Source organism: Tachysurus fulvidraco, chromosome 23, assembly GCF_022655615.1.
Source record: "Tachysurus fulvidraco isolate hzauxx_2018 chromosome 23, HZAU_PFXX_2.0, whole genome shotgun sequence".
Classification (NCBI taxonomy): Eukaryota; Metazoa; Chordata; class Actinopteri; order Siluriformes; family Bagridae; genus Tachysurus; species Tachysurus fulvidraco.
This window is the reverse complement of record NC_062540.1, coordinates 9368323-9389692: the sequence shown is the minus strand read 5'-3', so window position 1 is coordinate 9389692 and position 21370 is coordinate 9368323. Positions and strand designations below refer to the sequence as shown.

General features: G+C 38.0%; 1 protein-coding gene across 2 annotated transcripts in view; it reads right to left on the bottom strand.

Moving 5' to 3' along the window:
• Nucleotides 1-21146, bottom strand: part of sulf2b (sulfatase 2b) — a 133073-nt gene extending 111927 nt beyond the window's left edge. Inside the window, exon 1 of one of the 2 annotated variants that reach the window (XM_027144768.2) lies at nucleotides 20634-21146. The gene's annotated coding sequence lies outside the window, so the exon portion shown is untranslated. Of the gene's footprint in view, nucleotides 1-6380; nucleotides 6425-20633 lie in introns of those variants that run through there. The other variant, XM_027144769.2, reaches the window with a different exon arrangement.
• Between the last annotated feature and the right edge of the window lie 224 nt (nucleotides 21147-21370).

Genomic DNA, 21370 nt, shown 5'->3' with positions numbered 1-21370 from the left:
GCAGGCATGCTGCAGTGTACCCTGGCGTGTTAGAGTGCACGGCAAGCAAGTTTTAGCTGGCTAATAAGATAAACTGATCATATATCACCCTGTGGTGGTTGCTGTATCTATGTTTGTGGTTTCTGTCCAAGCCAGAGCTCCACTCAACCTCTCAGTAAAAATATCCTTTGATAAATTCAAACTAAGCTACAATACAGACACCAAAATCTGACAGCAGGAGAGGAAGTAATGAAAAAGCATGACAAACTCTTCATTTTTCCTCATGACTTGTGGCCTCCAGAGTGTGAGATAATAGACATGTGAGATTGCTGACATCTTTCTTTCCTGGCTATAAGGAAAGAAATATGTCCCTGTGCCAAATTTAAGACCAGAAATCCACTTTCTCAGCATGCTGTAAAGGAGAGGGCCTTGAGCAGCAGTATACAAAATACATTGTTATTGACATTGATTCCTGTAACTTGTTTTTGTCTATTTTTTTTAAATTGATTCAAATTTATACCAAGAGATGCATACAGTAGATAGAAACCACTCCTTCTGAGAGCTCACAGTTTGACCAGTATTGAAAAGAAATAATTAATGCTAGTCTCAAATAAAAATCTTTACAGATTCTTAAACAGAAGGAGTGTTTTAAATTAAAGGCTGGTCAAAGAGTTGTAGGTATTGAAGTCTCTGACAGATATCCAAAGACTTTAAGTGTTCATTAGTACAGACAACTTTTTAAAAAGTCCATATGGCATTGAAAATGGAAGCACAACGTCATATCAGAAGAAGCAGATGGCTTCCTAACCAGTGCTATTTGTTCTCTCTATGTAATTAAAAGTGGCTTTAACTTTTAATCTTGTTATTGTTCTTGCCTGGCTCAGCTACTGAGACTTGGTCTGTTCTTTTGCACTGGTGGCTTGTTAGGACTCTATAGGAGTCTATAGTAAAAATCAATATCTCCTTATTGACACTCAGGTAAGTATAAGAAACACCTCCGCTTTTCACTTTTCCCAGTTCTAAGCAGAACATGTATTGGTGTAAAGATATATTTATACATGTGAATGGAAACAGGTTTTAAAGCTTTTCCTGGCATAACAGCTGCTCGAGATATTAAAAAGATTAGTCTTGTCTTTGCTGTACGGGGCTTGTTCATGAAGCTGGTGGGTAGAATAACACCAGCACCATTTCTCACATTGACACATTAATCCAGAGATTTTCTAAAGCATTCAACTATAAAAGAATGTATTGTACATGAATACATGTATGCGCCCACGTTGATACTGTAGATACAGTAAAAATATGGACCAAATATCAGGATTGGACATTCAGGTGCTGTAGAAAGCGCAGTGGCACTGAAGTGGAGTAAGGACAGAGGATTCAAAAAGAGTCAGCATTCTCTGTATAATTGAATTCTCTGCAATTGATGCGAACAGTTTTGGCTTAACACGTCAAATGATTTGATAGCTTTAGAGTTTCAAATGCCAAGAACAGTTTTGTCTCCATCGGTGAACAGTTGATAACTTCAACAAGACTTCATAAAACTGGAATGTCCTGGTTACATAATTGCATTTTTTTGAGTACACGTTTATAGAAGGAAATTATAATTACGTGCTCTGTTGTCACCCAGATGAGGAAGGGTTTACTTTAGAATCTGTTTCTTCTCAAGATTTCTTCCTCATATAGTCTCTGGGAGTTTTTGCTTTCTTTTGTCACCTCGTACTTGCTCTTTAGGTACTGTATAAAGTAAAAATGTGTACTTTTAAAATGTATATCCTGATTGTATATACAGTATGTCTGTAAAGCTGCTTTTAAATTTATCGCACAGACAGAAACACTTACAGTAAGTATCAGTAGGTACTATAATGTACTTGTGGAATTAAGTCAAGTAACTCTCTGGGATTCTGGTTTTCAATCTAACGAAATCCAAATCCAAATATAAAGAATGGGTTTTGGACTGAGAAATTTCCTGCTATTGCGCCAATGGAAAGACTCCCAATTTTTTTTTTTTCAAATGCTTCACAGTCAACGGTCTACGGATTGCACAACCATCCTTACTGTATGTTCTATTGTTTTGTGATGAAACCCACCTACCTTGGATCAAAAGGCCTTCACTATCTGGAAAAAATACAGGAAGCCCCTGAGGTAGCTCAAGAATCAATAACAACTCTAAAACTATGAGGATCAGCTATACCTGAGGCTAAGAACAAACAAAACAAAAAAAAAAAAAACACTCTTGTGCCGATCAATACTATGCATCAAACAAACTTCTGTTTTTCACATTGATCTTTCCCTGCTTGCACTTTGTCAACTCCCACAATTTCATACTTCAAGCTTGAATGCAATTGTGCTGAAATGTGCTCCTAACATGCTGACTTCCAAAAATTTGATCTTAAGAAAATAGGAAAACACAATTACAAGGAAATTACAACTACTTGTGTCTTTGTTATTTATTTTTTTCATGCATGTAAATTTACATTTTATCGCTCTGTATCACTATGTAGGAAGTCTTTAATTAACTTCATGAAATTGTGTAAACCCTGTCACAGAGGTGGTGTACCGCGGCAGCATACTGGCATCACGTCATCACTTTCCCTTCGTCCTGGAAACGTGCATCTGACAGTGAGTGGAATGACAGCAAAAACTTGGGAAGGGGAAAAGTAAAACATGTATAATTGGACTGTGAATGATGTTTACAAAGGGTTTTCACTGCAGTCAAATGGATTCTTTTTATTCTACAAGTACAGATAAAATTGTATTTTTTTCTTTACTTAGAACTTTTCTGCTTGAAATTCATTTACTCTTTTGATTCTCTTTCAGTCGCTTCCATTTTTCATCACATGTCAGAAAAGAAAATACACCATAACCTTGCAATTAAACTAGAAAAATTACCACTTTGATTGTTTCTCTGGAAGAACCTTTAAAGCTTATATAAGGAAAACCTATAACAAAGTGTTTCTTTTTACAAAGCTTCCAGGTAATAACCTGAACTGAAAGCTAAGGATTATCCAATAAACCCTTAAAAGAGACCCTTAAAGAAAATAGTGTACTGCATTAGCATTACAAGCCTTTGTCTTATTTTGTTTTTACTTTGTTTTACTTTTTAAAACGCATGTTTAAGCATCCAAACATTTGAAAAGCACCCAAAAGCATAATGTTGCAAGCGTAATGTGTCATGATTTAACTAACTTGTCTTTTTTATATTACAGTAAACTGATGTTCTGCTCTTTTCTAAAGACTGAATAAAACTATAGAAAATAAAAATCATATCACTTCAAGATACACTCCCCTCACCCTGTCCTCATTTAGTCACTCTCAATCCAACTGAATCTTTTTCCAATCCTTCCATCCTCCAATCCTCCAGTCATCAAAATGCACACTGCATTATACCAATTATATTATGTCATTATACTGTATACCGTCATGATGCAGGAATTGCTAGTACAATGTAGGCCTGATGCTTCCAGTGCTTAGTTACCTGAAATCTGTAGAACTACGTACAACCGTTTTCATGTTAGATTCACATGCACAGAATCATTTAGTCACAAGTTAGTAATTTTAAGTACAATACGTTACGAAGAGAGCAACACAAGATAATCCATACCCATGCTTGGATTATAATCGTCCTCCTTTGTAAATCTGTTTGGATAAAATTGGTAAATATACCAATATTCAAAAGAGAAAGAATCAGTTTATGCCCCTCAAAAAAGATAAAGATTAATCCCACTACCCCCGTCTCAATGTCATGGTCACTGTCGTTACCATGGCGACAGGCCATGCATCTGATGGATGGTTAGTTCCCCCAATGGTGCCCCTGCACGATGCCGTAACAATGACTAATGACACATAAGGTAACAAATCTCTACTTGTCCCTATGGCAACAGAGCACGGAAAAACAAAAACCACACCTTGGGACGGGTCACAGCCCCTCCTCTCATCACATAATCTATTGCTGCAGTGCAAAACACACACACACACACACACACACACACACACACACACACACACACACACACACACACACACACACACACACACACATTTCTAACTGCAAATGCAGACGTGCTGCAGTAGTACATTTGTAAGATGGATGGACAGATGGACAAATGGACGGATGGATGGATTGACTGATTGGATAGATAGCAACTCAAAGTTTCTTCTATCATAGTTTCTATAAAGATTTCACCTCCTACAGTCTAAAAAAATACAGAAATTCTATTATATCCAAAAGTACACTGCAGTTACTCTTGAATATATAAACCCTGTCACCACCATACCCATTATTTTCACTGACACAAGCACACACCCAGAAGAGTGTTCTAAATATAATCTGTAGAAATATATATATATATATATATATATATATATATATATATATATATATATATATATATATATATATATATATATATATACGTTTTATTAACTAGCATTATATTTAAGACAATAAAATGTCTGACTGCAGATTCTCCATAATGATCATCTCAGCCACCAAATACAGATTCTAGTTATGATGTTATTGAATGAATATAACTGGCATCGGTCATTTTTATTTTATTTCATTTACACATACACACATATAAGCTTTTTCCAAATTTTTCACATTATTTTAAAAAGGGAAAGTGCCCCAGAACTGAAAAATGTCATTTTAAATGGTTGGGTTGCTGACTTGAATTATACTAATTAGTGTGTGACTTTGGGCCTGCAATTAGGATGAGATCTAATTTTTTACTTCTTACCCTAATTATCTCAACAATTCCCACCTATCTAGTTCTTGTTCTTGTGTATCTCATGAAAGCTACCAACCAGAGATTGTGAAGGATGACACATGTTTTCATGTTTTCTCTGAAGTATGTGAAACCAGCCACCACGTCTTTTTGAAGTGCACTTTATACTCCAACACAATGCAGCAACAATTGAAGGAAAGTGCTACCTGCTTTCTTCTGCATACAGGCCACAGAAACCCACAGTTGGTTAATGTCATTGTGACTGACAGGGTAAAGTGTAACACCTTTCCTCCCACCAAGACACCAGAAGTAATTATGCTCTCTTGAGCTTCTGCTCATGGATGGTTCTTGCATTATCAGGCTTCGATCTCATGATCTCCCAGTGATATGGTGAACATTTTTCTTTTCTACTACTCTGAATTCTTATTAAGTTACATTATTTCACTGACTATGAATCACCAAGTCCCAGATGATGGAGGACAAACCCTAAAGCAGGTCACCTCAGCGAGACAGAAAAACAAAATGAAACAGAGCGACAGGCAGATTGAACCCGATGTTCCATTAGCAAAGCCTTCTGGGAAATCAGAATGCCTTCTTTCTGGAGCACATATTTTCCCATGAGAGAAAGAGAAAAAGATAGATAGAGATAAAGAGTGCTTCCTAAAATTCCCTCCTTCCATCTCCATTGTATATATTCCTGTAACTTTCACTCTCCCATATCATTTTTCTTTCAACATGCACCTCCTTCTTCTTAGAAATCTGTCTCTCACACACAGATACACACATGGACACTGTTAACACTGTACAGTTGACCTCCCTTGACTGCAACCAGGGGATAGCTGGGAAGATTGAAACCATGTGTAGAGAATCTCTGTGTGTGTGCATGTGTGTGTGCGCGTGGGTGTGTGTTTGTGTGTGTGAAAAAGAGTTCTTTATCATAAAAAATCAAGGCTAAAGTTTTGTCTTTGTGCTCAGTGTCTGTGGAAGCCAATGAAAAGGTGATAAATGGAGGATGTAGGGAGGGTGAAAAACATCATCTCTTTTCTATCTGTAAGAATTTGACCAGACGATTCCAGAGAATAACAGGCAGGGTATCAACAGGTGGAAATTAATTGACCTTGGTATCAAGAGGAAGCATGTGAAAGGATACTAAACAGAAATGCATCAAGATACAGTACAGGCTGAAAAGGGACCATGTACATAGAGTATTATGCATTCAAGATTGTTCCTATTTTTCAAAGCAGAAATAATCAGGAATGCATATGTCTCCTTCAACTAAGGAGACAAAAGCATTCAGCCGTGTTTCTGTGTGTGTTTGTGAGCGAGACAGAGACTGATTACCTCAAAGAGCCCCCTCTCTGACCCCATGTCCCATTTTCAACCCCTTCTGTTCACCAGCTATTGCCCTCATTCTTCCGTTACCCTATTTCATTTTTCACGTCTCTATTCTATCCTTTCACACAGTGCCTCGTTTTTCACACCACACCCCCTCCCTTTGGACAAATTGCTTTTGGTTTTCTTTAGTATGTAAAGCCAGAAGAACCTGTTTCTGACACACTTGAAAATCAAACATCTTTACTGAAGGGTAGGGGGATTAAGAATAAGAATAAAAAAACACAGCCACGCCTCCTTGGCCAGCTGTCAATGTCATTTGTCTACCCCCCTGTCACTCACCTGTCAAGCCTCGGTTCAGCCCTGTAATGGCTTATGGGAATTCCTTTGTACGGCGAATGCCGAGACTCTGGGCCTACGAAAGAAGCAAACAGTTCAGCATCATTCCACGCTACAGACCCAGTCAGATTCAGTGAAGAGTGATGTGTTCACTCCTTTCATGTGATCCTCTTTTTCATGGGTTTCGGCTGTGGGCTGTGACAGGCAGTGATTGATTTCAGGTGCTGGTCAGCTCTCGCCTCCAATAGCATGATGAGAAAAAGAAAATGCTGAAGGGAGATGCATTTACAATTCCCAATCAAAAGACCTCTATGTTCCCCCTCTCTCCCGTCCCCTCCATCAACCCCCGCCCCCAGGTCTGAATCAGGGTCTGACCAGCATACTGATGCCATGGATTTGTGTGCTTCATTTGGATGAGCAGAATGACTTTCTGGCCCTCAGCTTGCATCGTTTTTTTTTTTTTAACACTTTTTTCACAGCCCTGCCAGTTCCCACTGTGCTGGGAGAGGCATGAGAAAAAGCAGGACCAATTAGCAGAGCATGGGGCTTAGCAGGGGCCAGACAACAGTGCCACAAACAAATACACACACACACCACTCTCTCTCTCTCTCTCTCTCTCTCTCTCTCTCTCTCTCTCTCTCTCTCTCTCTCTCTCTCTCTCTCTCTCTCTCTCACACACACACACACACACACACTCACACACACAAACACACACGCATGTACACATGTACACACAAGCCCAGGAACTGACAAGTTCATTGAGAGCCACAGGGCAAAAAACATTGCAGGATTAGTAATAAGAAAAGAGCTTAGGGAGATCTTAAACCCAGAATGTATGTCCCTTAGCTCAACTGCTAATGACAGTGTGGGAAAGGCAACTGGGTCTGATAGGATGATAGATAAGTAACCTCTCTTTCCATCAACCAGTTGTAATGAAAAGATGTCAAACTTTTATTCACTGGAATTAAGATGATCCTCATGCCTATATCAAGGTAGAACATTGCCAGCTAGATCAGTTTAAACAGAGAAAAAGCAGTCTGTTTAGTCTTTTATAGTAAAGTTACACAGAAAGTGCACAAACCCACAACAGGATGTATGTAAGCATCAGAAGCATGGCTTAGAAAGTGAAGTATAACCACATGCAGGACTGGATAAGTGCAAAGGTACACAAACAGACTTTACGAGAAAAAACAAGACTAAACTCGAGGAACAGGTGTGACCAAAATTAAGGAAAGGGGGAATTAGAGTAAATCTGGAATAAGAGCAAAACAGCAACACCATATTAAACGATATGTGAAATTTTTTATTCATCCACATTCAAGTAGTAAAGTAGAATTAAAAAACTGTGTGTACAAACAGAGAATGGTGACAATGGCAATGGTGTGGTAGATGGTATGTGCCTCTCTCTCTCTCTCTCTCTCTCTCTCTCTCTCTCTCTCTCTCTCTCTCTCTCTGTCTCTGTCTGTCTTTCCCACTCCCTCTCTGTTCTGTGGCAGTGAAAGACATTGCATTGACATTGATAGGAGACAAATGCTCAGAGATCACTCAACAGCCTGCCTCCTGCCACAAGCCTCCACTTTTTATCACACTCTCACTCTTATAGCTCTCCACGTTTCTCATTCACTTTACCTCTCTCTCTCTCTCTCTCTCTCTCTCTCTCTCTCTCTCTCTCTCTCCATCTCTCTCTGCACCTCTAATACTCTCGCTACTGTTATTTTCATGTCCTATCCGCAACATCTGTTTATCTTAATGTGTTCTTGCTATTCATCCTCTGTCTCTCGCTTGGTGTAATTCTCTCCATACAGAAGTAAGTTAGCTAGCATAGATTAAATTATATCTCATCAGGATGAAAGGAGACACATGCATAATGCAATATTAAGGGTCTGGCAACCAGGGGAGGGAGGAAGAGAGAGAGCGATAGAGAGAGAGAGAGAGAGAGAGAGAGAGAGAGAGAGAGAGAGAGAGAGAGAGAGAGAGAGAGAGAAAGAGAGAGAGAGAGAGAGAGAAATCTATGTGTGTTTGTGCAATTGATTCATGTAAATCATTCAGTTAAGCAGGCTGCTCTAAAACAGTTTTAGTGGCAACAGCAAATACCTACTGCATTCATGGTGCCTTATAAGCAGTTATAATAACTCATAATAACCTTAACATGTTCAATGTGTGAAATGGGGGGAAAATCGTGTCTGCGTATTAGCGATGAAACCAATAGTGCTTTAATGAACTGATTTAAAAGTAGAAACGTTACTTTACATGGTTCACGGTGTGGAAGGAACTAGTAGTAGTAGTTGAGATGTATATCCCAAGTTGATTTTAAATTGAGGGAGTGTTATCCTGTGAGTTTCTTTTCTTGGTTGTAGTTGGGGAATTAAAAGGTGAATGCAGCATGTGACAACGTACAGTGGACCATAAACAGAAAGATTTGTTATGTACATGTTTCTACTAAAAAATATAGCTATGGAGGGTCCTGGGTCCGAAAATGCAGCACTCATCAAACAGTAGTTGAAAATGTCAAATGCTTTAATTACATTTGGTCAAATTGGGCAACATTTCCTCCTGCAGTATCACTAGCACAGAATGATGCAGTCAGTCAGCTATGTAAGAAGGTGCATGGGGATACATTCTGCTGTAAATAAACTATCCAACACAGCTGATATCACCAGACTTTGAGTACCAGCTGGCCTTCTGTGTCTTTTTGATATTTAAGAATTGCAAAAATACAGAAACCTATAACTCTTTGTAGGTTTCTTGCCCCCCTCTTCCATACCTCCCTCCTTCTGTCTATTTCTTTGCCTGGTGGACACATCTGCCCACAAACTGCCTGAGCATCCCGTGTCTCAGATGAATAACAGAGCTGCTTTTGGTGCTCAGTAAGATGAGCTGATGGTAGCCAGGCGCCCTGCATATCGCCCCTGGTCTGTGAGGCAGGATAAAAAAAGAAACTGCAAACCATTAGTGTGCCCCGAAGCTTCACAAAGTCTCCACAAGAATACTCTGTGATGGATGCACTGTAGTGTTTAGTGAAATAACCTAGTCCAATAAACCAGGTGTTTCTCAAATCACAGTGATTTTCATTAGTCAGTTCATTACTGCAGTCTTTTACATCATTTTTACAAGACTAAGCTCTGGTATTGGGTATGTTTTCTATTAACTGCATGGATACAACACATACTATAAAGAAGACCACTCAGTTCAGCTTGTGCACACCTCCTGGGTGAAAACTGCTCTTCAGTACAGTGACCAAGAGAGATGGGTATGATGGGATTGGAGTCTCATGAATTGCCAGGCTGTCTCTTCCTCAAAGTGGTGAAAATTGGTTCCAGGACCAACCTTGAGGCAGCCTAACGTTAAATCCATCTGTTTTCTCCCCCCCCCCCCTCTCTTTCTCTCTCTCTCCCCTTCTCTTGCTGTCAATTGAATCCAGAGCTCTTTCAAACATCCAATTAGGCCATACTGGATTGTTCCAGGGAAGCGATTTTAATGAATGCTGGTTTAGTGGTTTAGCATGCTCAATGATAATCTCCTTTTTCCCACCTCCACTCCATTCTATTCATTCTCACCCTTTCTTTCCCTGGGCAGCTACGACAAATCATGCTGGAGCATAAATGAGAATGCACTGATCAATCAATCTTACTGCTGCATATGAAACAGAGGGTGAAAACGCTATAAAGGAAAAGAGATTATGCAAGGGTCTGAAAAAGATAGGAAGATACTGTAAAAGAAGAGAAGGAGAGTATGACAGTGAGAGAAGGGAGTGAGCGTGTGAGAGAGGACTGGAAATAACTTGGGCAAAAATCCAATCTCCCAGTCATGTAGCAACACTGATGGAACGCACTTACACGCAGACAGGACCCTATCAACACCCAAACAGACTGGGGTCACACCAAAGAAATGAGAAAAAGATGGAGGGGAGGAAAAAAGCACATGAGGAAAAGGAGAAAATAAGGAGAGGCTGCTGTGAAATCTTGGTGAGAGAAATAATTCCCTTTTGACCTTCACAAGGTAAAGGCTTTTATTACAAGAACTTCCTAATGTTTTAACCATTGAACACATAAAAAGTACAATATTCACCCAAAGAGAACAAACTATCCCAATGATGACCAGCTCAGTACCATAAGGCCATCTCCAAATAAAGCTGATTAATTACTGCAGTCATAAGCTCAGCGGTTCTAATATCTGTTATATGTAAATATGTATAGCATATAACTAAGTTATGGTGATAACACAATGGTTTTCTTTAATTAGTCAGAGATTTCAGAATATTTTCCTCCCACTATCCTTTTCAGTCTTAGTTTAAGGGTTTTACTTGACTTCAATTGCCAAGGTAAGCCTGTCCAAGGCAAGCCTCGTGCTGTACCACAGTCCAGCAAGTGCACATATGAGATGTTCTAAAATGGTAAAATAGTCAAACTGCAGAAGCGTCACTTATTTAATTCATTTAAACAATAAAATCATTTTAATAAATGATCTTCATTCACATGTCACCTCATTATAAAAATATAGTTATTACATTTCCATGGTAACCACCTGGTAATCCTAACATACTCGTGTGATCAGTCACATTTGCCCAAGCATCATGTACTTTATGTATGTTTAAATCTGAATTTATAAAATGTATAAAAAAGTACAGCTGATTTTGTTGTCAAAACAAGTGACAACATTTGAACTTACCAAAAGTGATGGGGCAGAACAGCAAGTTTTCTCTTTCTTACTTTTTCTAAATTTTGTTGGCAAACTTGCAAAATTCAGCTCTGTTCCACATGTCTTGTCCTGGATTTCTAAACAACGCTGAACTGTCACAGATGTGTGTGTGTGTGTGTGTGTGTGTGTGTGTGTGTGTGTGTGTGTGTGTGTGTGTGTGTGTGTGTGTGTGTGTGTGTGTGTGTGTGTGTGTGTGTGTGTGTGTTTGTTTGCTTTATTACATTCAGTTCAATTCAATTTATTTGTATAGCACTTTTAACAGTTCACATTGTCTCAAAGCAACTTTACATATATATAAAATAAAAATAGAATTAGAATAATAAGTTACTATATAAAAAAAATAGAATTATAATAATAAGTTACTATATATCTCTAGCAGTTTTCCCTAATGAGCAAGCCGGAGGTGACGTGGTAAGGGAAAACTCCCTGTGATGATATGAGGAAAAAACCTTGAGAGGAACCAGGCACAGAAGAGAACCCATCCTCATTTGGGTGACACTGGACAGGAAATAATGTCCTTTTTACTACAGTTTGTAGAGCTCCTGAGGTCCGCTTAATTTCTAAATTAATTACATACTTAACACTAATTCCTTCCTGCCGAAGTCTTTAAATTCTTACTTATTTTTTTAACTTTATCAATCACTTGTTGTTGTGAAGGAATAAAATTGTTCAGGAGAGAGCTACAGTCACTGAGTATGCTCACGTAGTGTGTAAGAAGATCATTCCCTTTAATTCTATAAGCAGATCCAAAAAAAAGTAAAGAAAACAAAAAAGTGATGTGTGACATGTAGGCCTAGGGGCAGAAGTTGCACTTTTACTGTCAGCTTTGTCTTTAGGTCACCCTGTAGGCTATACAATTTTGCTGTCAGTGCAGTAATGTAAACTTGTTTTTGTGCACACTTTGATAAAGAATCACAATCACTATTTCAAGGGTGAAATTACCTGGCAATGCTTCTAAGCGATATCCAGTGAGACATGAGCTGACACTGAGGGTGAAGATCAATGCCCTTTTGTGTCTATGTCTGTGTCTGTGTTTGCTTTGGGTTCTTTGTGTAGGAGCATGAATATGCAGAGTGGGGCTCAGGACACTCCGATTTGCATCCGTGTGTAATTAATATGTGTTAATATATTTATAGCAATCACAAATAAACACACTAACATCCGGAGGTGTGATCAGTCCACAAGAATCATCACTTGTTAGATGTGTACAAAATAAAAGGCTAATATAAGTAATAAGAATAAGAATATATATAATATATATATATAGTTCACGGTGTGTTTGTATGTTTGTATGTATGTATGTATGTATGTATGTATGTATGTATGTATGTATGTATGTATGTATGTATTACATTACATTACATTAGAGGGTGTGATTACAAATCTGATCACCAAATGTATCCAGGATATGGGATTAGTACCATATATTCTTAATAAATGGGTATTTAAAATAAAATTAAAGTGAAATTAGTGAAATTTACACATTCTATATTTTACTTTTCAAAATACAGAATATTTTTGATATACTGTTTAGAAATATATACAAATAAAGAGACAATGATTTTAACAGCAGTCCATCCAGGGTGTATCCTGCCGTCATGCCATTGATGCCTGAGATAGGCACAGGCTTCCTGTGACCCAAGAAGTTCGGATAAGCGGTAGAAAATGAATGAATGAATGAATGATTTTAACACCCCTTTGTTGCTTAAAGAAATCCTTATGGACGTCTGCACGTATTTAATGAGTTCACTGTGGTAATACTTGCTGTAGTGCATATCTGATGTTCGCATTTAATGTAAATTATTAGGTGAATCACTGATATGGCACTGTTTTTGCACTCACTTTCTCTCTGTCTCTCTCACTTTGTCAAGCACACAACAGTCCCACAAGTTTTATACCCATTTATACAAGTTGTATTTTAGTGGTCATTAGTTCACTTTAAACTGTATGACTGTAGGAATTGATGTTCCACTGGCATTCCACAGTGTGTTCAGATTATTGTCTCTGTAGGGATTAGGATATGGTCCCTAAATGAGGATTATAAGTGAGAAAAAACTATAATGGCATGTCATGACCCTGCACAGCATTCACATGCGAATGAACCCACTATGCGAATGAGTCATTCACTTCTTCCGTAAGATCAAGAGAAATAGGTGTGAAACAGAAAAAAATTATGCAGTTACTTCTGAAGAAACACGTCATATAATAATGTCTGTGTGTTTGCGTGTGTTTGCATTTATTAAGTAACTGCAATATTCTAAAGAAACGCAAACACACATTATTAAGAAGAAATACTCTGTCGAACTAACTGCAGTATTCAGTATTCTTCCTTTGAAGAAAAATAATGAAAATGAAATAAAAGATAGATAGATAGATAGATAGATAGATAGATAGATAGATAGATAGATAGATAGATAGATAGATAGATAGATAGATAGATAGATAGATAGATAGATATTTCACTTTATTTCACTTTTAATTAAATGTTGTTAGTTATTTTTACTTCTTATTAATTGCTTACAGTATTACTTATTGTTTATTGTCTACATAAAATGTGTAACAATTTATTATACTATTCTTCTAAGCAAGCAAACTGCAGTTACTTCAGAATACTGCAGTCACTTCTGAAGAAACACAACATGTAATTATGTGTGTGTGTGTGTGTGTGTGTGTGTGTGTGTGTGTGTGTGTGTGTGTGTGTGTGTGTGTGTGTTTGTTTTTATTAAGTAACTCCAATATTCTGAAGAAATGCACACACACACACACACACACACACACACACACACACACACACACACACACACACACACACACACACACATACACATAAACATACGCACACAAACAGACAAACACACACAGACACATCCAAACTGCAAGGATGGCCTATACTACTGGGGCACAAAGCATTACTCCTACATGCTCAATCCAAAAGATGAATGGGGGATCCAGTACAACAAAACCTTGACCAAGACACCATTGCAAGTACATACTCAATTCACCCAGATGTACTGAACTTGGGAAGAAGCAACTGAGACAAAAGAAAGTCTGTACCTGTCTCTACAGTCCCATACTAAAATGTACATTTGGCAGTACAAGCTTGGCTTAGGCAAGAATGATGTCCTCTTCTGCCGTGACCTGATATTTGATGACGATCCTAATTCCCCCTCTACAATTCCTCTGCCACCAGCTAACAAATCTGGGTGTTAAGAAGTGTGATGTGCTGCAGAAGAATCGCTTATAGTCTGTTTGTACTGTAAGTGTCTGAATGCTTAGGGTTATTGGGGTTGATACTTAAATAACATGTTGCTGATTGAAGGGATTCGATCTTATTAATGGCTAGACACTAACACATTATTTTAGAATAAACTTTGTTTATTAGGTTGTCAAGTTAGAATAGCACAAAGAAAAATCATGTAAATGAACACATAATGAAAAAAAACTCACCTTCTATTGCTAAACAAACTCATTTTTATTTTAAATTAGATCACATATCAGACCTTATATATTCATACAATTAAAATCATCTATGTACTAACATTATTCCATGCTATCGATTTTTGATATAGAATAAATATTTTGATATAGATAAAAGAATTTATTTAAATTATTTTCTAACAACTGTGCAATGTCACCTCCTCTGCTGTTCTGAATTGGATGTGGTAGTTTGAGGACAGATTTGGAGGTAGGATATATTACTGTTTTTTTTCCAATATTACTTGTGTGTTCTCGTTAATGTACCACCAAGATGCCTTTGGCTATTGTTTTTTCCTAAATTAAGAGATTCTGATCCATCTAATTAGCTTTTGTTCACGTAATAATTTCATATACCCTTGTGTATTAATTACTTCTGTATTAAACATTAAACAATGACTTACCCATGCTCGTGTTTGTGCACAGGGGATTGTCTTGATGTAACATGCTTAGCGCAAGGTAGCCCATTAACATGTTTAATTCCAGTGAAGGGAAATATTAATCCTACACCACACAAAGACATTGTATAAAATGCTTCTAACGTTGATGGCCTACTTTGATGGGTCTCAGGGACAAGTGTCCACATACTTTTGGCTGTGTCTCTTACTATTAATTTGTAATAGTACCAATAGGACCATCAGCTGATGTGATGCTTAATGCAGCTACTTAATACTGTGTCTGATTTTAATAAATACTGCAGTTTTGTTTGTAAAAAATATATATATTAATGGGTATCTCACGATATACATTACAGACACATATATACACACACACACACACACACACACACACACACACACACACACACACACACACACACACACACACACACACACACACACACACACACACACACACACACACACACACACACACACACACACACACACACACACACACACACACACACCAGAGACAGCACAAACATATTCAACCATTTGTATGTTAAATGGGCTGACCCTAACCTTTCCCCTGTTGTGTGTGTGTGTGTGTGTGTGTGTGTGTGTGTGTGTGTGTGTGTGTGTGTGTGTGTGTGTGTGTGTGTGTGTGTGTGTGTGTGTGGTTGTGTGTGTGTGTGTCTGGCATTCCTTCAGCTCTTGTGAATATATCTCATTGAGCAGTGGCTTAAGGCCAAGCCCCAAGTGATAAAACATACTGAAAATGTTTATATTGGCCTGCTAGTTAGAACCATGCTGTCATCTCACGGACCTGGAGGAATTGTGGGTCAGGAGTTCAAACAGGCAAAATCCTTTTCCCAATAATAAATAATGTTGAAATAAAAAATCTGTCTAATTAGTGACTCTTCATGTCTCAACTGTGTTCTGCCTACTGTTTTGTCAGATAAAACCTTGAGTGTGTGCAAGTCCATCTTCCTCTGCATGTAATCAGGGTGTTCTGTGCAGCAGGTTGTGTGTAAACATGTTTTTTAAGAAGCAGAATCTCAAGAAAATGTGTATGAGTTCAAGAGGAAGAAATCTCATCAAGTACATCAACAATCTGTCCATAAAACACATATTTCATGTCCAACTTTCCATTCATTTGTGCTCTTGATTGCTTTCATATTCCCTTTGGAAAGAACATGCAAATCCGCTCGCTCAATAAAATGATGAATAACAGACATGTTTTGTGAAATTTTATGCAGTATGACATGTAATTAGTGCAGAATTCTGTAAGGTTGGGAAGCATGTTGGAGGGAACATCTTCCAAATCACGCCTCTAGTGTATCTTAACTTACTCCAAAGAAAAAAACTCTTCTGGTTTGGGACTGAAACAAATCTCAAGCTTATCAACTGAAACTTGTGTAACTTAGTAATAATACATTTATAAATATACTGATATTAATAATTAGATATATTATAATAATAAATAGATTAGATAATTAGAGAGTTACACTGTGTGTGTGTGTGTGTGTGTGTGTGTGTGTGTGTGTGTGTGTGTGTGTGTGTGTGTGTGTGTGTGTGTGTGTGTGTGTGTGTTTGTGTGTTTGAGAGAGAGGAAGTGCACCCAGTTATTAACACTCCAGTGTAAGCAGTGGTTTATTTTCCCCACTTCAGATTTCGGTAAGTCTTATTTTTTCTGAAGATTGGCAAGACTCTTGTAACAACATGTAAGATATGATTTTAATGAGTGTCCTGTGGATGACGCACAAACCGCAGTAAAAACACATCCTCCTCCACTGAATCTAATCCGTATTTGTCAGCGTGTGAAAATGTCTGTCCAAAGGATGCAAGTCTGAAGAGTTCGTTTTCAGTAATGTACAATCAGTGAATGTAAATAATTTAAAGAAAAAAATAACATTGTTTGTGTGTATGAAATGAAATAAACACTATTTGTATGCAGGTACGAATCTACATACAGTACATATCCTTACTTACACCAATCCTACTGTACAAGTCACTCATGCATGTGTAAAAGTTCAGCATTACAGTCATTTCATATCAACTCACATTCTGTTTGTTCACTAAGAGGACCTGTCAATCAGAGCACACGTCCACATAATGTGTTGATGACTTACAGGAAACATGCAGACACAAACTCCTGCTGATTAGCAAACACACTATTAGAAGGGTGAAGTGATCCTGAGTCAGAAGACTGAGCTCCCTGCTGTTCTTTTCAGAGCAATCAAAAGAGTGAGTGAGCAGGTCTTTTTCCTTAATTTAAGTACCAGATCAAGCCTGTTTCTTTCTACCCAGGTGACCCTGAGTGTTGGCAGTGAGCTCAGCCCTGCTTCACTTGTTAAACAGAAGAGAAAGAGGAAGGGAATTTAGGAGCCCAGCTTATAGACCACTTTATTATAACATTTAATATGTATGTAACAGGTTAGACTAACATTTTAGGAGCATGTGACCGAAATCGATTAAAAATGCTTTAATAATGATTTGTTTCACAATGTTTTAATAACATCTCAATAATCAGATAAATCAGAAATTTATGAAAATGTTCTGCTGAGAAAAAATATTATATCCATTATATCCAGCTTTTATATCAATTATATCCCGCTATTTAGTATCACACCATGGTTTAAATATAGTGTATGATGTATAGCAGCTGTGTTGTCAAAAGGTCATTTAGGTCAAGATTTGCACAGTTCCCTAACAGAAGAGGCATGAATCGAAAAGCGTGAATGTAGATGGATGTATAAATAGATGGATGGATGTGCAGGCGGCTGATAAATAGAGCAATCAAGTGTAGGCAGGACTGAGAGAATCGAGTTAGGAGGAGTGAGGGAAAAGTGAGCCCTAGTGTATACTGTAAATATGTGTATAAATCTGATGCAAATCAATCCCCTTGTGAGACCACACACACACACACACACACACACACACACACACTCACACACACACACACAATCTTTGTGGCATTGCAAAAGAATGTAAATGCAAAATAAATAAATAAATAAATAGATAGATAGATAGATAGATAGATAGATAGATAGATAGATAGATAGATAGATAGATAGATAGATAGATAGATAGATAGATAGATAGATAGATAGATAGATAGATAGATAGTCATCAAAAGTGTGTTATTGCAGAGTCAAAGTTGGTGCACATCACTCGCATGATATACTGTACCCATCTTGGCCCACACACACACACATATTTATGAGGTAATCCTACCCTTCAATCTACTCATTATCTGGACCATAACCTTAAAGCTATAATGGAGACAAGTTGTATGTTAGGGCTGTTATGATTGTCCTTAGTCACGAATTACATTCCTGCTTTCACTCTCACACGCACACATGAACATTTATAATGTCTATTGACACACACCCATCACACTTCAGATTACGTAGAAGGTGTTAAAGATTTCCTGTTGCAACACTCCTTTGACCCGAGGGCTATAACAGGCGGATCACAAAATTGCCGCACACTAATAAAGATTCAATGAAAACCACACAGAGCTCAGACTCACCTAAAAACCCAGACACACTAATCCGTTCTGAATACAGCAGAAATTATACACTTATTCCATTCGTACCCACACACACTCACACGCACATTACTAAAAGTTAAGCTTGCATGCCTGGGACTGCTGCTGAGTTCAACAAAAGATGGTGATTTTGGTTCCATTGGAAATAATACTAATTATAATAATAGTTTAATATCTTACATTATCTGTGAGGAAAGGAATAGCCATTATCCAGTAATGACAAGTATAACTTTGGGTTACAAAGGAAATGAAAAAGATGTTTGTGGTTTAAAAAAAAAGCTATGTACATGCTTACGTGTGTGTGTGTGTGTGTGTGTGTGTGTGTGTGTGTGTGTGTGTATGTAAAACTTTCATGCTTCATCGCATCGCACAGAAAACTGTTGGGGGTCAAAGTCTGAATAAAAGCTGCTTGGCGTAAGTGGCTATGATTTTGAGTGACAAAGATATAAAAACCAACAGAAAAAAAAGGGAATGATGATGTTTATTATATATGAGTCATTGCTCTGAAAAAGCTCGGTTGCTTTGGCATGCGTGTACATATTTCCACCTCAGCTTCATTTTTGAGCTGAAGGTTGTGAGAAACTCAATGGACATGTACAGATTTTAAACAAAATGTCTTGTAATTACTATATTTGGTAATAGTATATTGTGGTAATTGTGGACATTTGTACTGGAATTCATCACGAAACAACACAATTTTTGAGTTCTGCCATTATTCATCCAGGTAGACCAGTATGGATTAGGAAGAAGAAAAGAGAAGAGAGAAATTACACTTTAGTAAACTATTTAAATTCAAATTAATTTCAAATCTAGTATTTCAAATGCTATATATTTGATAAATGAATAAACAGGAATCAGTTAATTGATCTTTCCTGAATTTCATAACCTGCTCTCTGTGCTGTGTAATACTAGACCTTTAGTGATGTTGTACAAATGTATTAACTTCACACTTAAAATACAGTGTACCAAACTGTTTAATGCTTTGGTACAATTGAAACAACGGAAAATCTCATTTTAGTGTGTAATTTAATTAGTCTGCAATTAACACCTCTGTTCCTACAAATTTTCAATTTTCATAAGCAGTCCACTCCGTTATGTACAACACCGCAGTCTAAATTGTGTACTCACTTTTTTCTGATGACCAAGCATCCAGGTTCTTGCTTATGCAGTCATTTTTTGAACAGTCAATGTGCTACCCACACAAACCTCACAAGTATAAAATTGCTAAATAAATAAAATGTAACCTGATAAGATAGTTCAAGGGGTCATGTGTTTCTGCTTATGACAGAGACTAAAGCAGTCTTATGTTGAGTTTACTCCCTGGCAAATCAAACCTCAGTCACCCCCAAACTGCTGATCTGTGGGAAATTAGTAATTAAATGTAAACATTAGCCATGATTATTGCAGTAAAGTAAATATGTCACTCAAAATGTCTCAGAGAGAGTAAAGATAAAATCACACACACACACACACACACACACACACACACACACACACACACACACACACACACACACACACTTTCCTTTATCTACTGCATGGGCCTTCTATATGTTTATCAGTTTGGTATACATGGTGATTTTTTTTATATATTTTGTCCTATATAATCTGAAATATGTCTCTTATTTGCCATCATCTTCCCAAAGAACAGTTCTAGTATTTTAAATATCTGGTTATCCCTTAAAATCTGCATTTAAAGATTCCAGCCTAACTCCACTGAGACACCATTCACATTACTTTGATGATCCTCATAACCCACATCATTTTCTCTTGTCTTATCCTTACATTTGTATTCAAATATTGCACATTTATTCTGCTCTCATAGTCTGCACAATGAGTTTTGCCTGATGATAATTGTGTGACCCTCCCATTCCCACACCAATAGGCCCTGTCAGTTAACTCAGCCACATGCCATCACATACACACTTGTTTGAAAAAAGAAAAGAAAAGGGAGAGATACAAGCCTATGAAAGCTGAGTTAACAATTACTGTTGGGCTCTGTTAGAAACACAAGTGCCGGAGACTGATACAATCAGAGAGAGAGAGAGAGAGAGAGAGAGAGAGAGAGAGAGAGAGAGAGAGAGAGAGAGAGAGAGAGAGAGAGAGAGAGAGAGATGGGGGAAAGTAGGGCATGTCACATGAGCCTACCTCACACACCAGACTGCAGGTCCAATGGAAACTGCTGGAGAGGGAGCAGGTGGTGCTTTTTGTCCCTTATGTCTTGCAGAGGAACCCCCAAAGCTGAGAGGGCAACACTAAGCAACGTCCCAGTCACGCCACACTTCTCTCCTGTATTCTCCTTCTCTCTCTTGCTTTCTCTCTCTCTCTCTCTTTCTCCCACTATCTGTCTTCTTTGGTGAACTCCTACTTAACTGAACAAAACTATGTAAAAGACGCCTGTCATGAAAGCAGTGAATGAGAGACAGGTTGGAGAAAAAAAAGTTTTCAGACACAGAAAACTGAAAAGCTGCAGTTCTTTTCTAAGCAGTTTCACTTTCCTAAGCTAAACTACACTCCCTCCTTCTCTCTCCCTGTCTTTTTTCTCTTGTGTTATCTTCCTCTCTCTTAGACAGGACAGGTTTAAGGGTGGAAGCGCTGGCTGAACTGGGACACCAAGAGCCATCTGTTGAAACATGCCTCTCTCTTTGCCTTTCTTACACACTCGCACAGTGCTGGAGAGGCAGTGGCAAAGAAGAGAGGGGGGCCGTACTCCCTGCCAGTGCCCAATCTGAACACAAAACACACTCTGAGAGCACCACAGGCGGAGCCTGCCTCGAAAAGAGAAACACAGCAAGTGAACAAATGGGAGGCACACACAGACACAGACAGAGAGAGAGACAGAGAGAGAGAGAGAGAGAGAGCGAGAGAGAGAGAGAGAGAGAGAG